We start from the raw sequence: 18,881 nt of genomic DNA, 5'->3' as shown, positions 1-18,881 counted from the left end.
TTGCTGTCCGCATCGTCGACGTTGTTGCCGTTACGTCAACATAGTCGACGTCATCGCTGACACCGAAGGGAGACTATACTTTATTCTTCTTCTTTTTCAAATGCATCCTTGGAGTTACCTTGGTTTACATTGTTTTACTTTGTCTACGTTGTTATACATTATTTTTTTACATTGTTTCATATTGTTTTACATTGCTTTTCGTTATGTTACATTGATTTTCTTTGTGTCGCATTGATTATTTACATTGCTTTACGTTGTTATACATTGTTTTTACGTTGTTTTACGTCGCCTCACGTTGTTGTTTAGATCAGTATTACGATGTTCTACGTTGTTATATTTTGTTTTTACGTTGCTTTACCTTGTTTTTCTTTGTTTCGCGTTGATGATATAAGTTGTTTTACGTTGTTTTACTTTGTTTTTACGTTGGTTTACGTTGTTTTACTTTGTTTTTACGTTGGTTTACGTTGTTTTACCTTACTTTACGTTGTTTTACTTTGTCTCAAGTTGTTGTTTAACCCAGTATTACGTTGGTTTACGTTGTTTTACATTGTTTTTACGTTGTTTCATATTGTTTTATATTGCTTTACGTCGTGTTACGTTGTTTTTCTTTGTTTCGCATAGAAGATTCACACTGTTTTACGTTGCATAACGTCGTCTTACTTTGTTTCACGTGGTTGTTTATAACAGAATTACATTGATTTACGTTGTTCTAGATTGTTTTTTTATTGTTTTATATTGTTTTACATTGCTTTACGTTGCGTTACGTTGTTTTCCTTTGTGTCGCATTGATGATTTACGTTGTATTACTTTGTCTTACTTTGTTCTTAGGGTGCTTTACGTTGTTTTGCCTTGCTTTACGTTGTTTTACGTTGTCTGACGTTGTTCTTTAAAACAGTATTATGTTGTTTTACCTTTTCATACATTGTTTTTACGTTGTTTTATATAGTATTACATTGCTTTACGTTGTATTACGTTGATTTTCTTTGTTTCCCAATGATGATTTACATTGTTTTACGTTGTTTCGCTTTGTTTTTCTTTGTTTCGCATTGATGATTTACGTTGTTTTACGTTGATGTACATTAGGCTGCATGTATGGTGGTAGTTTATAATTGGAAAATACTTTTTATTTCAATCGTTTTTTGTAAGCAGTCCAAAGTTCCTTCTTATATTCCAACGCGGCAGCTAACTTGTCTTTTGCCTCGGTGATACCTCTACCAACAACAGCTAAATCTGCTCCAGATTTTAGAACAGATTCTGGAGTATTGTACTGTTGATCGAAATTGTCGGAACTTTGGCCGAGCTTCACTCCAGGGGTCAGCTGAACGAGACCTGGATTCGTGAATATATTCGACTGACAAACGATGCCAGCGACTATGTTCGAATTTTGTGCGATCGACACTGCGTGCCGAACGTTCTCGTCATTTGTTATCGCGTCTTTAGAGGACATCTGCGCCAATAGAAAAATACCACGCGGTTCGTTAACATTTCCTAACGCATCTTTTAATCCATATACTATGCTCTTTCCTGCTATCGCATGCACAGTAACAATATCTGCCCATTCCGCAATTTTGTAAATACCCTTTTGGTATTGCAAAGACACTGTGTTGTGTGTGCCGATATCCGCGAACTTCCGGTCCTCCATTAAAAGAAAATCGTGCTTCTTAGCCAAATCTTGCAAACGCTTTATAAAATCACAGCTGAAGTCTTCTACTATATCTACGTGCGTTTTTAGTACCACAATGTGTGGTCCTACCAAATTTGCTAATTGTAAAATAGAGTCTGCTTTGGTCAAGTCTGCATTCTGGAACTTTAAAAGAAGCTATTTAATATTCTATGAAGCAGAAAATGATGCAGTGTTAAGTGTTATTTACCTTGATTAACGATAACAGAAGCTTGACATAGCGACAAGTAGTTGAGTACATCTTTTCTTATCGTTGGTGTAATCTTGTCGGCTTCCACAAGGTAAGCCAAGAGACTGGTGACCGAGTACAAACTCCACATGTTTATACCATTAGCTACAATATTCTTTTTGCCACCCTGTTCTCTGTCAATCACTACAGGAGCATCTGTTACCTTCAAACCCTCTTTTCTTAAAGTTTGATCAGTCTCTAGGATACTGCTACCGCTAGTGACTACATCTTCAATGATCACACAATTATCTCCTAATTTAAAATGGCCTTCTATCATTTTCTTTGTGCCATATGCCTTTTTCTCTTTTCTTTTGATTAACATGGGGATATTAAAATCGACAGATATCAAAGTAGCTAATGGTAAAGCAGTGTAAGGTACACCACAGATCTGAGATACGTTTTCACGGTCCTCTGACAGTCTCCACAGTGCCTTCGCCAGTTGAGCCTTCGAAATATCAAAGAATGTAAACAATTTAAAAATTATACAAATGACAGAGTATGTTTAATAGAATTTTTAAATTACTCATACCATAACTTTTGGCAGAGAGATTATTACTCTCAAGTCAAAATACACTGGACTTTTCAAACCAACTTTGGTCACAAATTCTCCAAATTTGATCGCGTCGATCTCAAAAAGTGAAATGGCTAACTTCTTCAATTCTACGTCCATGGTACTCGATTTTTCGCACATGATTTCTGTCTATTGAAAATAAAACACGCGTGGTCCCTGAAAGCATTATGCACAGAGCGATATTTAACCTGTTGCACATAGTTATTTTTATTTCGTATTATATTTCATTCAAGTGTACAGTTCATTTTAGGATAAGAATAAATTATGCAATACGTACAGATTAATAACAATTTTAACGTTAAAGATGACTGAATAATAATAATAATAATTATTATTATTATTATTATCGAAATAGCAATCCTAAGAAAGAAATATCCAAAGTCAAAATTGTCGTCCCTACAAAAGAAATTACAAACATTATCACAAGATAAGTTTTGGCTAATTGACGAATATTTGAATGCGACTAAAGCGGCTATTGCTGAAATCTCAGCTTGCCATGGATGGTCACAAGAAGAAGAGACAGTCAGAATGAAAGAAGCATTTTTGACAGGCCTTTCACTCCAAACGAGACTAGCCATGGATGAATATGGCATCTATGAGTTTGACGATACACTGGAAAAAATTCAATCAACGGAGAAAATACTATTGCAGGTTTAAGAAGATGAGTCCCGAGACCTTCAACCCGAATTTGAAGATAATAGAACACGGAGAACCAACCAACATATTTCACCATCAAGAGGAAACAGAAGCCACAATAAGCAAGACTAGAACTTATGGTACAGTTTCCATAAAACCAGGACGCATAACACAGAGAGCTGCAGAGCTAAAAAGAAAGAGAAATTTAAAACAAAACTTAATTTTGTTCTTGAAGTCGTCACTTCGATGGATAAAATACAACTACTACAACTGGAACCATAGGGAAATATAAAACTAGCTTCATCATTGACACAGGCTCTAAAGATTCATTCATTTCAGAAAAGTTCGTAAAAACAAAGCATTTAGAAACAAAACCACTCGAAAGGGAAAAACAAGTACAAAGTGCTAACGGCCAAACATCAGTCATATGCACTTTTGTTGAGGAAGAAACATCATTTAATGGACAGCTAGATGGTTGTGTTAAGCAGCGCTTCCTTGTATTTTCTAATCTATCCCAGGAAAGTATCTTAGGTAACGATTTTCTATCTAAGAATAACACTGTAATAGACTTTAAACATGAACAGATTATATTGAACAAGTTAGTTTTTGAGTTTAAGAGGGAAGTATTCCAAAACGCACTTCATAATCTAGATACATAACTTTCAGACAAGGTTGACCTATGCACAATCCACGATAAAGAACAAGTAGAGACGCTAGAACAACTGATTTCAAATTTTAAAAGTTCGAATCCACTTATAGGAATCATTAAAACTGAGCAATGCGAAATAAACCTTCAACCAAATGCATCCGAATCATATAATCTTCCTATAAAAACGGAAAAAGACGTTCTAAACGAGATCAACAGATTATTTACACTTAACATTGTCAGAAAAAGATCTACTTTTGCAAGCCCAGCTTTTCCAATATTTAAAAAAAAAAATGGTACAATTCGCCTAGTTATTGACTACAGGAAATTAAACAAGTATAGGATCAAGGATCTTTTTCCTTTTCCATCGGTCGAAAGACAATTGCAAAACCTGAAGGGAGCAACAAAATTTTCACAAATAGATCTTAACATGGGTTACCTCCAGATGCCAATAAAAGAATCAGACATCTACAAGATAGCATTTGTCTTGCCTTTTGGACAATTTGAGAACACCAGGATGCCATTTGGGTTAACTAATGCTCCAAGAATTTTCCAGCGAGCGATGACGGATATCGAATCATCAATTGGTACCGACCCTTTATCCTAAATCTCCGTAATCTTTTAGTCCCCATACACAATAAATTAGGGAAGAAAGCAACCTTTACATGGACCTCACAAGACCGCGATACTATCATCTCGATTATAAAAACAATCAAAGAACGAACATTATTCCACCAGCCAGATTTCAAAATACCATTCGACATATATACTGATGCATCAGATTTTGCAACTGATGCGGTGCTAAAACAAAAACGACGTCCAATAGTAAATCCTTAAGTTCTGTGGTCATTAGTCCTAGTGGTCATTATATATTATATAAAGGTCTATCCCACTTTCGAAACATTATTTTGTTATCAAAGATTAGAATATACATCGACAATAAAAATGGCACTTTTACATTACAGGTCGTTATAAAAAATGTGTAGCATCCCCTTACAAAAATGTAAAAGAAAGACAAAAATAACAAGGATAATTGAAAATCTTTACACTGACGAAATGATTAAAGAATTGAAACTTAGCAACATCTTTTTTGCTAATCTTAAACATCAAGGTAAACTAGAGATGATTAAATTTTGTGCAAGCATCGGATTATTGAAAAATGAGATGCATTGTAAAGCATGTGCAAGCCTAATGCATCTAGTTTTCAAAAAAAGAATCGTAGATAAGTATATATGGACTTGTAGCTTTCTTTGTAGAGTGGAAGTGTCCGTTAGACATCTTTCCGTTTTTAATGAGCTTAGAGTCGATATATATATATATATTTATATCCAATTCTTAAAACTCTGGTGTAACGACGCTTTACAGCGTTTTATTGCCGAAGAACTAGAGCTCAGTAATAAAACGATTTCTTCATGGTGCTTAGATTTAAGACAAGCAATCCAAAATGGATTGGTTGAAAGCACTAATACTATAGAGAGCATCGATGAAAATGGAAATAGTAAACTTGTAGAGATTGATGAATCTTTCTTTTTCAGAAGAAAGTAAAATAGAGATCGCCTCAGGGAAGCTCAGTGGGTATTTTATACGAATTTGTTTTTAAAAGAAAGTATAAGAGACAAGGGTGCTTTAATAACTTGCTTGTTTTTTTTAAATGTCAAAATTATAATGATTAAACCATTTTATTCTATATTTTTATAACGGTCTATGATGGAATTAAGCCAATTTTTCTATAAAAGTAAATGTGTATAACACAATTTGAGAATGATTTGTTCATTTTTTTTAATTTCATTATTTCAACAATTTAGTCTTTTTGTGTTATTTTTGCTGTTTTCCACTTTTTTAAATTTTGCCCATTTTTTTACAAATTTTTTATAACGGCCTATATTTCTTATAACGGTCTATAATAAAAAAAGAGCCACAAAAACATGACCTTTGACACACTCAGCACAAACAACAGAGTCCAGAGGTGGAAACTATTACTATCAATATAATGTGGAAATTATTCATATAAAAGGATTCCAAAATAGTGTCGCTGACGGACTTTCAAAAACCTTGGTATTAAGTGCTATAAGAAACCATTGCGTTTTGTCAGTGTTGTTATAATTATAGACTAAGGATATTTATTTAAAATATTAAAATACTCAACAGTCAGAAAGGGAAATACATCAAGCTCAGAGAGCTAGTGGTACAACTAAGGATAACATAAGAAATGGAAGATTAACCATACGCCATACACAAAACGGATATAATCTTGCTTGTGATAATAAAGAGAGAATTGTGATTTCTAAGGATTATATTAATACACTGCTACACCAGGTACATACCTACCTAGGACATCCAGGAGAACGTAAGCTATACTACATAATTAAAAATTATATTTTTATTTCCTCGATACGAAGACACGTAGCTTTATACATTACAAGCTACATACCTTGCCAAGAAGGAAAGAATCAAAAGGCCAACTACGGTAAGTTAATTGGTTGGCTGTCACCCAAGGAACCCTTCAAACATGTTTTCTCAGACATCTATGGACCGTATATTTATTCTTTACAGTCTCAGTCTAAGGTTTTTCTTATAACCTTTACGGACCTTTTTTCGCGATGGTCAGAAGTTTATAGATTGAAGATAATTACGAGTAAAGAAGTCCAGAAACACCTAAAAACTTGGATACAACGTCACGGAAAATCCAGATCTTTACTAACAGATCAAGGACGACAATACATTTCAAAAGACTTTTAAACGCTTCCTTACTTCACATAACATTAAGCACAGACAATCTTCAGCATACAACCCTACTGAAAATAGCATTTCGGAACGCATAAATCAAACCATTACTAACATACTACGAATTGAGTTACAAGTAAGTTTGAAACATGCACTCTCTAAAATAAATAATTCATTACAACTTACTAATCATCGAATATTAGGATTCTCTCCATATGGGATGAAATACACACGTAGCCAATTTGATCCATTACAACGGACAATAAAATTCTCAAACGATGAAATTTTTAAGAAACTTGAAGCTACGAATAAAGCAAGTCTTAAACAAAGAAATACAAATCAAAAGGAGTATAAATTCACGGTGGGCGAATTGATTTGGTTTAAGACATTAGTAATATCCAAAACTGAGAAAACTTGGACAGGCCCCTGGATAGTGAAGGCGGTAGATTTTAACACAAACAGAATTCAACTATTAGTAAACAGACAGCTCAGATGGATTAATATTAAACGTATCAGGCACAACAGATCTCTAACGAGATCTAAGACAATCATTCTGATTTAAAACACTACGTTTTAAATCAGCATTAAAAACTATAAATAGTAGTTACTTTTAATAAATATGGTTTTCTCTTCTAAACACAACTTTTCTTCTATACCTACACATTCTTTATTCACGACCTACCTCCTGAACAAGAATCGTTCAGAGGTAAGGTCCGTCAGTATTAATATTTATTTGATTCATTTGAGCAACTAGAAGAAGTCTGTGCTAAAAAATTATGAGTATTCAGACCATATTTCTTAATAATACAATTCTTTACTTTAAAAATTCTATAAAAAAATATATCAGAATTTAATTTTTAAATTAGGGATGGCAAATATTAGGCAGCCAGAAGTTTTAAAGGGCTAATATTGGACTTAAATTTGGGCAAAATAGAGTTCGTTGGTCTAATTAGGCCTAACAACAATCATTAAAGTCAATATTTAATTCAAAAATCGTTTTCACAAGGCAAAATAACTCTAATCTGGCCGTCACAAATATTTTTTTAATCTAATTTTGCCCTGAAATAAAAATATTTGCGCATCCCTGTTTCATATTGGCCTTCATAGTCATTGAATTACATTTTTCATTATTTTTATAACCGTTATCAAATGAAAGCTAGAAGATAAAAAGATTTTATTCAACAATAAACTTTAAATACTTAGATATAAAATGAGGCTGGCATTAATATTTTTTTTAAACCTTCAAATTAATTTTTTATGGAAATCTTCTGTTTTAACTTTATTTACTTCAAATTTAAAATTTCTTTAAGCATTTTATGTTTTATATAACCATTTTTATGGAAAATATTTTACCATAATCGACGCAAACACGTATTTCTTTTTTAAAGTTGTCGTTTTCTTTTGAAGTTGCAATAACAAGCCCAATAAATGTAATATATAATTTATACATGATAGGTTTGTGTTAAAAATAATATATACATATTGGAAATGATAATAATTTATCATTCAATTGATGTAATTGATATTGTAGAAATATTGTTCAATATTTAAACAATATAGAATATGTATTGATTAGGAAAGAACTAAACGTGATGAAAACAGGAAATATCGCGTACCGTATCCACAACTAGGATTACAACTACTTCACTTAATTCTACAACTCGCAACGCTCCTCACTCGACGACTCTCGAACACACTCTGTCTACTCCAAACACGTTCCTTCGACACAATGCCTGCCTTTTCCAAAAACGTGACAATCGCATCCGCCGGCTCTCCGTCGCCAAGGATTTTTTTCATCTGACCCGGCCTTCGCCAACGTTTCTCTTCTATTGCCTACCATAAATACAAAGTCTTAAAACTACGGTCTCCTAAGCTTACGGTCTCATCGTCCTAAACGTACCCACTAAATTACGATACTACATATGTATGAATTTATTTTTAAGAAATATCATAATAAGCTTACCTGCTTTATCCTGTTGCGCTACTTTGACGTGAAATGTACATCTTTGAAATGCACGTCTGCTAAATTTACTGCGATACTGTACTATTTTCTACATTTTATTATTTTTCATGTTGGTAATAACTCTTTATTGTACTTAACTCTTAACTAAACACCGTTATTAAAATGTGAAATAAGTGCAATTACACAGAACTACGTTTTTTATTTAGTCCAGCATTTCTCAAACTTTTTTTTATGTGGAACACTTTAATAACTTAAAAATCTTCATGGGCCACTAAGTCGAGCATAAAACACCCGGTAGAACACTTATAACACGACTTAACTGATTACAGTTTTTACTGCCAAAATGGCGTAATGTCACAGAAAACCATGCAATCAAGAAATTTTAATATAATACGCCAAACATTTGTATCATAAATAAACTTTACTTTCAAGCGATACATTTTATGAAAAAATAAAAAAATAAAAAATCTATTTATTTAAAACAAACTTAAATTTTACAGAAGAAATTTTAAAAAATCAATTGGATTATAATTCTTATGATTATATCTTTTTTTCGTAATTAAATCTCTCTGAGATTCATACATCGAAAATGAAAATAATTTGTTGTCATCATAATTTTTTATAGCGTTACAGATAATATCTCTTGGTTTTTCCATTGTACTTAGTGCTCGCTCCATTAAGACTGATTCATCATATTCTATTTTATTTTCTAAACAATTTTCAAGAAGGGTCAAAAATCTATATATAGTTAGTTTTACAAAAAGGGGGAATAAAAAAGGGGTCGAAGGAATGATTTTTAAATTTATATTATATTTAGATTTACAAAAGGGGAAAATTAAAAAGGGATAAATATACATTTTCCTATCTGTAAGTAGATGATTTTGGTTATCTTACAATTATTCTGAAAGTGCTTTTTTGTAAAAATTTTAGTAAACTAACATGTCTTTCGTTAGTTTGTTCGTAATTATTTAAAAAGAAAATAACAGCAATTTTATAATCCATTATTAAATCCTTTGTTATATATATAGCTTGATTTAGCATAACTATGAATTTTTGAGAAGAATATTAAGACTGTGAAGGATAAAATATTTAAAAATGTTTCTGTTTTTTTTTGGTAAATCAAGTTCTAGATATCATTACTACACAAAATATTTTTTTTACTGCACGGTAGCTTAATGTTTATAATCATTATTAATACATGCTAACTGTGCACTTTTATCTGGCTCTTTAAAAAAATATTTCTCAAAAATTTAAATTAATTCCTCTTAACCTTAAAAAGGTTGCTAACCTCTGGTTTAATTAATGGATATAACAATAATTTATCATAAAAATGTAAACTATTTAAAAAAAAAGAATATTTTTATCAACTAGGCTTTAAGATTTAAAAAATCAGAGAATATTTAATAGTTTTAAGTACATTCCTAAAATACTTTGTCTTTTATACATATAATCCATCATACATTATATTCTCACTTTATAAATTCATGCAAATCAATTCCATATTCATACTTAAAAAAATCTTCACACACATATTCATTCAATAAGGCAATATGAAGTGGTTTTTCAATAATCGAAGAAAATAGATACAAATTGTCGTTATTTAGTTAGTTAGTTACTAATTAATGACTAATTAATTCATTACAAATTAATTACTAGTTAATTATACTAATTATTATATCAATATACTTTTCAACCGATAAAGTGTTTTTTTGAACATTTTCAATCACATATTTATGAACCGCTTTTAAATAATCATTTATAATTTTATCTAAATTTAAAAGGGCCAAAACCTTTCTGACCAAATTATGCTCAGTTTCACACAGATGAATGTATTTGGCTATAAACATTTTGAAATTTTCGTCTGAATAAAAGCTTGACCTAAATAAATAGAACATACAATAAGGGATTTTGCCTTGATAAAACAGATGAAGCTTGTAACGATAAGCATAGATGGCATTTTCGTTTTTACATAAATGTAGTAAATTGTCTATGGCGGTACTACTATTTCGACATAATTGAAAAATATAATCGCTATATTCTGTAATTGAAGACGGAAAAAAGTACAGTTGACTGAAAGCATGATCCTAGTCATTTGAAGCAACTTTTTCCTTTACAAAAATTTTCTCCAAGGCACCGTTAACGAGTTATTCACGAAAAACAGTGACCAATAAGAATCGAGTACTGTCGACGCGAGGCGGCCCAGCCAACCAGCGCACGAAGCCCAGTTCCGCTTATTGGCTCGGTCGCCTCGCGTCGGCCGTACTCGATTCTTGTTGGTCACTGTTTTTCGTGAATAACTCGTTAACGGTGCCTCGGAGAAAAATTTTGTTCTCTGTTAAATAGTATTTCCTTAAAAACATTTTCTTATTTTTGAACTAATTTTATTTTTTCAAATAAATGATTCAAATTTATCGAATTCTGTAATACATATTTTGAAATAAGATTCGGAATCGCACATGTATATTTTTATTCCGACTGTATTGCTTAATATTGTTTTCAAAATTATATATATTTGATTATTGACAAGTCGAATATTTTTATCTAAATTCATTAAAGTATTGTATATCAAGTTATCATAGCTAAATACTATCAATAATAGTTTCGTTTTCTTCTTTTAGAACATTTTTAAAGAAATTAACTAGTTCCTTTGCAAATTTTTCGAAAAACTCATTTTCTTCATAAAAAATATGAATAAAGAATTCGCTATTTTTTGATAAAAGTCTTACAGCATTCTTTAATCTTTTAAAGTTTGCCTTTCAGATAAGTTCATTATTATATTTTCATTTCCTTCATTTGTAAAAGAATTATTTTCTTGATATGCAACGTACTTATTTCTAGAAGATAAAACATTTATTGCTATACTTTATTCCTTCATATACAACTTTCGCGTACGCAAATGTGATTTCAAATAGAAAAAATAATTTCACATACTGTTTGTTCATAAAATAATTTTTAGGATTTTTTTTAAATAAATTGATTTACGTCATCATAAATATGGGTGGTTGTCTTTAAATTAAATTTTTGAAACCAATCACTGTGGATTTCACTTGTGCTTATGTGTGCTTTCTAATTTTTATTTTATTTTTTTGTTTTATAAATTTTTAATGTTTATTAAACATATTGTTGCGAATCATTCCGTTTCTCTCGCGTCGCGGCATTTTATGTACAATAAAGAATATAAACTATAATACAACTCAATACGATTATATTTCAGATCTTTCAATTTGAAATGTTGCTCGTTCGACGGTCCGATTTCGGCTCTTCGATTGTCCGTTGGTAACACTCTTCCGTGGCAACCCATATCTTCTATTATTTTTAAAGGAGTTGCTCACAACAGGGCAGTTTCACATTATACGCAGAAAACATTTATTACTTATTATTGTTCGTATATTTCTTTTTTTAATGTTTCTTTGCACTATACCCGCAGGGGCGCCGACGCGGTCGGTTGCAGTGGCCCTCATTCCAGTCGCATAGGCGACTACAATCGTATCTACATTATGCTGGCGGCCAGTTACAGCCATTTTGCCAGCATTATATTGTATATAATATATTGTATACGATCGCAGCGGCACTCGGGAATGCGTTGTCACCGACTAAACCGGGGATGGTAGCAACGAGGGTGGCAACGGTGACGGTTGTAGCGGCATTACATTCGTCATGTTCCATGTTTCATTCTCTTAATTTATTTGTCAATTGTGCTTTCATCATTCTGTGAAAAAAAAAAATTATTTCATACCTTGTCGAGTATTTCTAACACGAAGAACGTTTTTTTCGTATTCTCCAACAAAAATTGCGAGTGGCTATAGCTGTGCTGCGGAAATCCTATGAATTGAATAAGTCGAAGATCGGATGCCTCTTTCGAATTACTGCATATTTGCTACCACTCGCAATGTTTGTTCAATAATCTGATACGATCTAGAAAAGAACATTCCCGCACATTTCCAAATTGTACACAACACTATTACTCTTCACGACCTGTATATGAATACTAAATTACTAAAATTACTAGAATAAATTACTAGAACATTAATAAGTTAATAAAAAGTTAATAAATTTATTCTCTCTCTCTCTCTCAATATATATAAATTTTATTTAATTAAATTAATAAATTCTATCAGACGTCGAACGAATACATCTACGGCCTTTAGGGCTCGAACATTTTCATTAGAGAGATAAACGTTGAGTTAGTGTTATTTGTTGTACCAGACGATACAACGCTGTACGACATCATCATCTGCAAGAATGTGTTGGCATATTCTGATCTACAGATACTGTCGGACAGCGACGGAACCATGAAACTGCAATGCCCGACTGTCGACTCAATACAAGCAGGGGATGAAAGGACGAATCATAGAAGATGTTATACACTAAAGGTGGACAACGAGGAGGCACGTGATGCTTTAGACTCGCTGCTACAAAAATATGCGAGCCTGATGACTACGGGAAACGCTATAAGAACAGTGAGTATGGGTGAATTGAAAATAACATTGACCGACGACAAGGTAATTTATCATCATTCTTATCGATTATCCGTCATTGAACGTGGAAAAGTGCGAGAAATCGTTAGCGATTTACCAGCGAACGGTATCATCCGCGAGAGCGTTTCGTCGTTTCCGAGCCCTGCTATTTTAGTTAAAAAGAAAAACGGAGACGATCGATTCTGTGTAGATTTTTGTGCTTTAAAACCGAATTACTGCCAGAGACCGATATCCAATACCGTTCATTGAGAATCAGCTGGATCGATTAGGAAGCGCGAAGTATTTTACTACACTAGATATGGCGGTCGGTTTTCATCAGATACCGATCTCGTCCGATTCTATGCAGAAGACTGCGTTCGTTACACCCAACGGGCATTATAAGTACCTATCTGCCCCAGCTGTTTTCCAGCGAGCGATTAATACCACCCTCGGAAATCTGAAGAACGATATAGCTCTCGTGCATTTAGACGATATTATATCCGTTTCCATCGTGGACGAGAAAAGAGGGATTGGTACATTTAGATAAAGTACTTGACGCACTCAATAGAGCCGGATTTTCCCTTAACTTGTACGCTCGAGTTAATTCGAGCGCGCTAAACAGGCCAAACTGTGCACACTCGAGGTAATTCGAGCGGTGTTGTATTTTATGCTGCTGAGAAGGTGGGATCGGCGACGGAAGGAGAATATCGAACCCGGTTACAATCGGACTAATTTTATTTACACTGACGTTGGTACAAACTCGCGATGCCCGCGTACTGCTCCCAACGAAGGTTCTTACCGAACTGTCTCATTCGCTCACTGATGCATCCCATCCAGATCGTTCTTTCTCATTCTCACGGTTCGCTTTCACTCTAAACTGACTAGACGCATTCAATCTACGCGACACTTAAACCAATCGTCTAGACATTCGCTCGACGCTATCGCACAGCACGCAGCCCGGTTCATTCGTCCAAACATTCTTTCGTCTTAAAACTAAACACATGGCGGAGACGTGGCGCCGGTTTGTCGCCGCCACACTGCTATAATTTTTCACACTCGAATATAATCGAGAATTGAAAATAACAATGTGAAAGCAAAGAAAAAAAATCGTTTTATTGATATTTATCATTTACATGGGATCTCGTATTATTTTAATTTTTTTGCCAAGACAATGTTCTAAATTGTGTTTTTTTACATTAAAAAAATTGATTTTTTTGGCCGGTTTTTTGAAAAAAACTGTGCGTTAAGGGGTTAATGTTGAAAAATGTAAATTTTTTGAGACCTGTATTGAATATCTGGACAGAAAAATATCTTCAGAGGGAATTAGACCTGGAAAGAAAAAGATAAGGACACTATTACCGGCACCATCTAATGTAAAGCAAGTTCGACAATTTATGGGGTTGGCTAGTTATTTTTGCAAATTCATCCCAGAATTTGCTGTTCGTGCGGCGCACAGATTGAGTATGCAGATTACTTGTGCAGGAATTCTTGCGATAATTATGAGATAATTATGAGGTAAGGGACGAGATCCTGTGCCGAAAGATAAAAAGAGACACAGGTCGCATCATTTGTAGAAGTTTCATGCCGAAGGGTAATTGTTTGGAATTACTCCGTCTGTATCATGACAAAAACTGTCATGTCGGTTTTGACAAAACCTATAACAAAATAACTCAGAAATATTGGTTTCCAAAAATGAACAAATTTATCCGTAAATATATTGATCATTGTATCACTTGTATAGTCTGTAAACGCCAGACAAGTGCCAAACAAGGACTATTACATTCAATTCCAAAGCGAGCAATACCTTTCGACACGATTCATTGTGGCTATATTAGACCCTTTGAACCAGCAAAAGACGGTTACTTGCGTGTTTTGAGCATAATAGATGCGTTCACAAAATACGACCAGTTGATTCCGTTAAAGTCCTTGTCCGGAAATGAAATGTTACAAATATTTAGAGAGAGGCTCACATTATTTGGCGTACCCCGCCTCGTAGTTCTTGATCGTGGTATAAACGTACAAACCATTGGAGCAATTTATTAAAAGACATAATGTCGAGATTAATTATATTGCTGCTGGAGAATACGAATCTCCTTACTGTTGAGTTACAAAAGAACAAAAAAGAATGGCCGAGCAAAGTGGCTAAGATAATGCTCATACTAAATACCACGGTGCAAAAATCAACCGGATTTTCACCGAGTAAATTATTGTTCGGTATTGAGTCCGGTACAAGCAGTGCTGTTGCTGCCGAGGGAAATTTACCAAGCACCAATGAAATAATAGATATAATGTCCGACAGTTTAGTAGCATTAGAAAGACTAAATATATATATACAAGGAGAGATTCGGTGTTCGTGAAACCGACCGATTTAGCTACTAATAAAACAATTAAGGCCATATAATCCAGTGTCATCGTTCAAAATACTATAAATGTTTATACGCATATAGTTCTACAAAAAAACGTTACTCAAAAATCCTAAAGAAACAAATTATATATTTCGAATTAATTAAGTCCTGAAGCTGCAGATTTATTGAAACAATAACGAAATGGTAAGATTAATTAACATACTTTACATTTTATCAAAAGCTCGAACTGTTGAAATTTACCAAGTACATACAATGCATACAAAGACCTTTTTCTGGGACGCGTACTTTATTGCACCACACTGGCTACGAGGACCCTCTAGTAATTCCAGGTACATTAGTATTGTAATGTTACTGTGTTCTTGATGATAAGAACTTCGAACGCGTCGCATAAAACAATCGACTCTTTTTAGTGGCATACATATTAACCCAGGTAAGTTCGTCCGTAAATATTATTGATAAGTGATCAGTGTTTAGCGATAATGCAGTGAAAGTAAACGTTGGAATTGCCTGTCCGGAGACATCCTTTTTTTCGTCGCCGTCGGATACAGATGAGCTGTGCAGTTCATCATACATTGTACGAGGTCAATGCACTATCCTCCTGCACACATTTCCGTGCATAAAGTGGATTCACAACTAAATGGGTGAGTTTCTTATTGATAATATTCTTCATATTTTTCTAACAAATATATCCCTTACGTCCTTTAACACGATTATTAATTATTTAAATTAAAATATCATTTACGTACTTTGTTAACCTTCACTGTACACCATGCTTAAAAATTTCATGTTACACACGAGGTGTCATGCACACCAGAAAATTAAAACGATCGTTACGATTAAATTACTTATTATTACGGATTCGAAAAATTAGTAAATATTCTTCGAACATTCTTAAATAAGGATAAATGGCGTTTTTCTTAATATTATCACTGTTTCACTCGATCGATCGACCATGTTATAATTCTCGCCTTCACCTCTCATTGGTCAGTGATCATCGTTAATAACTCGTAAACAATGCCGCGGATTGCATTTTCGCAAAGGAAAAAGTTACTTCAAATGACCTCAGCTACCCCTCATTTTCGGCTGTTAAAATAATTGTGGAACACCCTGTATAGACGGAGAATTCGGCGAACACTACCGTTACCAAGTGATACAGGAGAATTAGACGAAGATAACAGTAGAGAGTGGTCAGATTTTGATTCATTAAGAAACAATAATGTTTTCGAAGGATCTTCCGGTCCTAACGTACTTCTCAGAGATGCAAACAATATCGAGAATGTCGTGGAACTATTTATAGTGAACGACTTGTTTGAATTTATTAGTACCGAAACGAACAGGTACTATGATCAAAATTCCACCAGGAGGAAGCCCGATAAAAAAGGTGCAAAATGTTTCAATGCTACGGCAGTCGAACTAAAAAAATGGTTTGGACTGATTATTCTCATGGGAATCGTTAAAAAACCAAGGATTGACGATTATTGGTCGACAAATCCACTATTGGAAACACCAATATTTGGTAAAACGATGTCCCGCAATAGATTTCGTCAGATATTATCGTTTTTACATTTCTCGGATAATAGTAACATACCTGATAATGCCGACCGACTGTTCAAAGTACAAGGTATAATTATTTCACACAAAAGCTTCAAGAAAACTTCAATCTTGGTCAGAATATTACAATCGATGAAGGAATGATACCGTGGCGTGGCCGATTAAGTTTTAAAGTTTATAACCCATCAAAAATTACGAAGTACGGTATACTTGTCCAGATGCTGTGCGATTCCGTTACAGGATATATTTTGCGTTTCAAAATATAAAGGATACAGTGATAAATCTATTGCTTACGAAGAAGGTATATATGCTTACGAAGAAAATTCGCGTCTGTGGAACGCTGCGTCAGAATAGAGGATTACCGGCAAAATTGAAAAATTGCAAACTAAATGTATTTGAAACCAAACACTAACGGAGAGGAGAAGTACTCGTGCATGTATGGAAGGCATCGAAGACGAAAATAATAAGAACAATTTCTACCATACACAATGCATGTTTAGTTGACACAGCAAAAAATGCAGAGAAACTAATAGTACGATTATAAAACCCGCATCCATTTTGGATTACAATAAATATATGAAGGGAGTAGATCGAGCTGATCAATTTCTGATTTATTATGCCGGAAAACCATAAAATGGTCCAAAATAGTGGTGTTATACCTCTTTAACCCTTTCGCTACTACGGGCGACTATAGTGGCACTCCATATGCTGCCACTGTGGTACGACGGGCGACTATAGTGGCTCTCCATGCGGTGCCGCTATGATACTACGGGCGATTATAGTGGCTCTCCATGCGGTGCCGCTATGATACTACGGGCGATTATAGTGGCTCTCCGTAAGATGTCACTGAGGTACAACGCGCGAAATATCTAAATTGTAAATAAATAATATAAATAGTTATTTAAGAAAAAACTGATTGCTTAGCAACCCAAATATTTCAAGTATCAGCCTGTAGTAATTTGTTTGATTCAATTTGTTCGATTCGAAAGTCAGTGTTTACTGGAAAAAGATAATTCACCTTATTTTTCTCCGAATAACGGATACGTAAGTATGCCTTGTTGTTTTAAAATTTTCTAAGCTTATTTAGGTTAATTATTTGTGAACAGATTTTATCTAACCCTTAAAATGACGAAATAAATTTAAATTTGGCAAGGAAGAGACTTAAAAACAGTAAAAGATTTCGAAGAATGAGATGCAGCAAATCCGAAATCGAAGAAGACAGTTCATCGGATAAAGATATTAGAAAAATTACATGGAGCAACAAGTTTTTCCAACCGACTGTCCATAAATTCAATTCCCAGCATTCCGGAATTAAAGTATCAATTAGCTATTTAGCACCGATTTTAGATTATTTTAAATTATTTTTCTCCGAAGATTTTATAAATTTTATTGTCGGCACGACAAACAGCTATCGTAGTAGCCTTGATAATAATCATAATAAAATAAATTCCCACACAAAATACTTCTGTCGGAGAAATGTATTGCTTTCTCGTCCTCAAATTATTGCTGTCGCGAAACAGAAAACTGTCATATTCCGAATACTGGTCTAACGACAAACTTTTGAAGAGCAACATTTTTGGAGAGGTCATGTGTAGGGATCGGTTTTTATATTTGTTAAAAATTTTACATTTTAATTCGAACAATATGACCGCAGATGTTGATAACTTACACAGAATAAGAGAGATTTGTGATAAGCTGCGACAACGTTTTCAGGAGGTGTTTTATCCTTTCGAAAATCTATGTATTGACGAAAGCTTACTCCTGTATAAAGGAAGATTATTATTTAAGCAATACATTCCCTCTAAAAGAAACAGATTTAGGATAAAATCATTTGTTTTATGTGATTCTAAATCGGGGTTTGTGCAGGATCTTATTATTTATAATGGCTCATTAACTAATGTAAACTGCGTAAATCAATTTATTGGAAAGTCAGGAAACATAGTAATGGAATTATTGAAACCACATTTAAACAATGGTCATACATTATTTTTGCATCAAAATCAAATCAACGCTTGTGGAACAGTACGTAAAAGGCGAAAAGGCATGCCAAATATTCA

At 33.6% G+C, this 18,881-nt stretch overlaps 1 pseudogene; it reads right to left on the bottom strand.

Annotated features, from left to right (window-relative positions):
• Nucleotides 1-1,123: 1,123 nt before the first annotated feature.
• Nucleotides 1,124-2,580, bottom strand: LOC143262578 (uridine 5'-monophosphate synthase pseudogene; annotated as a pseudogene).
• Between the last annotated feature and the right edge of the window lie 16,301 nt (nt 2,581-18,881).

The sequence above is a fragment of the Megalopta genalis genome, unplaced genomic scaffold (assembly GCF_051020955.1).
Source record: "Megalopta genalis isolate 19385.01 unplaced genomic scaffold, iyMegGena1_principal scaffold0153, whole genome shotgun sequence".
In the NCBI taxonomy this organism is placed as follows: Eukaryota; Metazoa; Arthropoda; class Insecta; order Hymenoptera; family Halictidae; genus Megalopta; species Megalopta genalis.
Note: the sequence above shows the minus strand (reverse complement) of the source record. Positions and strands in the feature narration are given on the sequence as shown.